This window comes from Penaeus vannamei, chromosome 33 (assembly GCF_042767895.1).
Source record: "Penaeus vannamei isolate JL-2024 chromosome 33, ASM4276789v1, whole genome shotgun sequence".
NCBI lineage: Eukaryota > Metazoa > Arthropoda > Malacostraca > Decapoda > Penaeidae > Penaeus > Penaeus vannamei.
In genome coordinates, this window is record NC_091581.1 from 10,453,097 (window position 1) to 10,458,096 (window position 5,000).

The window sequence follows — 5,000 nt, forward strand, 5'->3', positions numbered from 1 at the left end:
CTGAGAAAGGGAGAAGCATGGTGAACTGTTCCTCTGACCTCTCGCCTCACAATCTTATACTAATTTAATTGTCCTCCGCCGACTGTAACAGGTTTACAACAATGACAAAGACCCCTTAGATCACACCATTCCAACCCTTATTACTCATGTTATTATGATGACTGTGTAATTATGTCTCGTTTATTTTCAAAAGGTTCGCTAGAAACTGCTTAATCTGAATCACTATGTATTCGATATAATCATTGATATCCAAATACCTTATATCTTACGAATACTCAGATTTTATATCTTATCACGAAGCTTTTTAGTTCTTGTAAACATCATAACTCTTCTCGCATACCATAGTACATAAGGTATCCCTTGTTTCTTCTTCGCGATACCATCTTATGACCATACGTATTTCTGTGTTTTTTTATATTCGTCCATGCTATCCATTATGAAATGTCTCATAACGATTTTTTTCATAACAGTTTTTGTAGTCGACACAGACCTCTCGCCAAGACGTCCCACTCCTCCCATGGCGCATCTACCACGCCTGACCCTCTCTGTACAAAGCAACCGAACTTCCGCAGTAATAAAGTATAGAATCTGCGTCAACTTTAACTTCAAGGCCAAACAACAACAACAACAACAAAGTACTTTACATGTGGGAACGTATACTCCCCACATAATCACATCGGAACCAGCAATATTACAAAAGGGGTGAAGGGAGACGTGAAGGGGTGAGAAAAGGATAAGAGATAATGAAGGGGAAAACCTGATGACGATTACATTACACACACACACACACACACGCGCGCATATATATATGTCAGTGGTTCCCATACTTTTCATGATGTTCCATTTTGATATTCTAGAAAATCCTTGATATGATTATTTCAACAATAATCTTATGTTGTTTAGGATAGCACGCGCGCGTGCGTGTGTACATACATACATGTATAGATGCATACATACACATACAAACCTATATACATACATATAAATAGTCACATATACATGCATTTATACATGTATGCTTACATAAACATATATAGAAATATATTTATACTATATACAAACGTGCACACACAACACACACACACACACACACACACACACACACACACACACACACACACACACACACACACACACACATATATATATATATATATATATATATATATATATATATATATATATATATATATATATATATAAGTAGTAATAGCATGGACAGAATGACACCTTACATACGTACCTGACGTGTCATAACAGGAAGTAAGCCTAATGACTTCCGAAAGTAATCCCCATAATCGATGGCATAACCGGAAATCAATAACACCAAGTAATGAGGGAGAACACTTACACCTGTAGCGTGCCCCTTCCAAAACAAATACAATAATAATAATAATAATGGGAGAGGACAAAGAAGAAAAAACAAACGAACATGCATCCAGCTGTTGACATGGGCCAAACTATCGATCCGAGAGCAGGTGTTGATGGTGATTCCCTCCCCCCTCCCGCATCTTCCCCATACCCTGATACAGATTGACCCTTACCTACGTACCTGATGTGTCATAACAGGAAGTAGGTATATGGAGGGTGCCCCCCCCCTCCTTTCATAAGTGATAACAATGGCTATATCTCATGTCTGAATATGTAAGAGGAAGCAGAAGAGGTAAACAGACAAACATAAACCCAGCTGCTGACATAGGTCAAGGTATTGACCTAATAACAGATGTTACCGATGATACCTCCCCCCTTCTCTTCCTACCGCACTTCCCCACAATTCCGTGAAATGGATAGGCAACCATCTGCTAAGGCACCAAAGACCGGAGCAATCTGAATTCACTCCTGGCAAGTTCACAATATATCGTATCATAGCGCTTCGAGTCATTGTAGAACGTCGTCACGAGTTCGGCCGTGGGCTGCTCGCAGACTACATCGACTTCAAGAAGGCGTTTGATTCGGCACATAGCGAATCGTTATGGAAGATTCTGAGACAGGGGAATTCCAACTTGGATTATTGGATTAATAACAAGTCTATATACTGAAAGTGCTGTAAAGTGTGGTGGGAGCCTGTCGAGGTTTTTCTGTGTTAACTCAGGAGTGAGGCAAGGCTGTGTCCTTGCACCAACACTTTTCAACACTTGCATGGACTGGATAATGGGTAGAGCTACCTTCCAAAGTGAGAGTGGAACAACACTAGGTGTAGAATACTACGCAATCTTAAATATTTATTTTCTTAAAAGGAAAGAAAATCTGATTTAGTTGGTAAGTATCCATGGATAGTCGTTCAAACCGCGCGCCACTACCCATACTCCTTTGCGTGCGATATCACTGCGTCAACTCTTGCAGCTACCCGTCAAAAGATAAACCAAGGCAACTGCTGTCTGTACTGGGTGGGCCAAATGCCTTTTTTTCCTATCCTTTGATTTTGAGTGACAACGACCGTGGAATGGATTTTATGAAGAAGTTGCTTTGCAGAACTTATTGGGATACAAAGTGAGTGTTAACAGTGTGTATATTTATTATTATACTTTGTTGTTCAGCGCCGCGGCCCCCCAACGGTAGTGTTTTGTGACATTTTCAGTGGCAGTTGTTCTATAGCCAACCCCTTTTATTTTCTGATGCTTTGCTTTAATTGGCAATGCTTTGTGAAGACCTAAGTTCTTTCAATAATAGGATAATGTTTGTCATATTCTGTTTTTCATATTTCGCAATGTGCTGATGCTCTTTTTATACAGATTTATTTGCATCTCTTGTATTTTGTTTTGTTTTATATTCAAATTAATGTTCATCTCTATTGTGGGTTATTGGTTTCTTATACGGGTTTGTTTTCAACTCGAATGCTTCTTGTGACTAGGCTGTAACGAAAATAAATGTGGAACTACACAAGTTATTCTGATACCCTTGAATTAGGGCTGTACCAACATACTGCATCTAACACTAAGCAATATCAAGGTCCTCGACTTTGCGGATGATGCAGTTCTGAGGCGAAGGCTCTGGGCTTCCAGATCTCCTGAATTAAGACCAAAATCCAGGATTTTGGGGGCCTGTTAGGAGAACCCGTTCAGTCGATATATGCTTGTGGCGAGGACGTTGAAGTCACAGAGAAGTTTACATACCTTGGTAGTGCAGTTCATGCCTCTGGGGTGTCAGACCAAGGTCAGTAGACGGATTGGTCTCGCAGCAGAAGCTATGACCTCAGCCAACAAGAGTATTTGGAGGTGCTGGTACCTATGCAGGACTAAGTAACGTGCCTTTAGTGCCTTGATACTGCCAGTTTTGCTTTATGGAAGCGAGACCTGGATGCTATCTAGTGCCTCGGAATAACGTCTCGATGCCTTTTGTAACAAGTCCATGTGCCAGATCATGGGGTACAGTTGGCAGGATCATGTGTCCAACCGACTTAACCATGAGACTGGCATGGGACCAGTTACTTGCATAATCCGTGACTGCCAACTCAGGCTATATGAGACAACCTGATGTCTGCATGGAGGAGGCCTATTGGAAGACCTGGGAACTTGTGTCTTGGGCAGCTCGACCAGACCTGTCATGAAGAACCAGAGATGGGCCGAGGGCCTGCCTGGCGACTCGTCATGAGGGACCATTGTGGCTGGAAGCGGAGGGTGAATGTGGCTATGCGGCCCCTGTCAGTGTCGGCTCCTTTGATGATGATGCTATATATGTTTATATATGACATATTCATATAAATGAATATATGTTTATATATATACATATATATTTATATATTTGTGTGTATATATATATATATATATATATATATATATATACACATACATATGCATACACACACACACACACACACACACACACACACACACACACACACACACACACACACACACACACACACATACACACACACACACACACACACACACACACACACACACACACACACACACACACACACACACACACACACATATATATATATATATATATATATATATATATATATAAATATATATATATATATATACATACATATATATATATATATATATATATATATATATATATATATATATATATATATGTATATACACATATGTGTGTGTGTGCGCGTGCGTATGCTTGTATGTGTGTTGGTTCATTCATTTAGTAGCGTTCTACCAGCGTGACATTCATTGAAAATAACTTCAAATGAAAGAAGTATACCAAAGTTCCTCATTTACTTTCATTTCCCCCCCAACAATAAGCATACATATGAAATACTAATCCAAAACCTTATAGTTACTTAGCAAGTTGCGAGATCTATCACCATTATTTCGTTACCTTTGTACACTCTGGTTTCCGGTTTCTCCCTCTGTCAAGCGCTGTCATGGTCGGTCTGCCTGCTTGACAATCTCGGGCAGTCCAAGCTTCATGAAGTGGGAAGTCTAGTCTCCCGACTCCCGTTTTTTATTTATTTTATTATTATTATTATTATTACTATTATCTCAACCGAGATGCATAGTTGCGTAGCAGGATGCTTGCTTAATCTATGATGATGAAAATACAGTCATGGAAATAACGCCAAACTTCCCGACGAGTCGATGTGACTTGAATCCGAAAGTAGTAAACAGGGTGTGGAGAAAACTGTAATGGAAATTTTTGGCGTTGGAAAAAGACACGGAAAAAGTTATCTGTTCGTTGCATTTGCAGAAAAGTATAGCTTCTTGCAATCTAAATAGCGAGATTAAGGGCGAGATCGATCTCTTGAATTTCAGAAAGTAAATAAAAGTAAAACTTGTTGATAAGGTTGATATGCAAGCGATCATAGCATAGGTAGTAATTTAATACGAATTTATTTTAGGAACAAAAATAATGAGTGAGCATTAGAAAGGAAAAGATTGGTAACTAAATGCTGTCTAATATGTAGGGTTTTCAAATCCATTAGAAATAAATGACAGACATTAGGAAACAGATATTGCTAGGAAGGCCTTTTTGAATATTCTATTGACAATGCATATCACTTTGATTTTATAACGCATTTATTTAATATT

General features: G+C 39.1%; 1 protein-coding gene across 2 annotated transcripts in view; it reads right to left on the reverse strand.

Moving 5' to 3' along the window:
* Positions 1-4,082: 4,082 nt before the first annotated feature.
* LOC113817706 (uncharacterized) overlaps positions 4,083-5,000 on the reverse strand; it is a 7,079-nt gene continuing 6,161 nt past the window's right edge. For both annotated transcript variants that reach the window (XM_027369786.2, XM_027369795.2), the window contains one exon: positions 4,083-5,000. This exon is cut by the window's right edge and continues 866 nt beyond it. The gene's annotated coding sequence lies outside the window, so the exon portion shown is untranslated.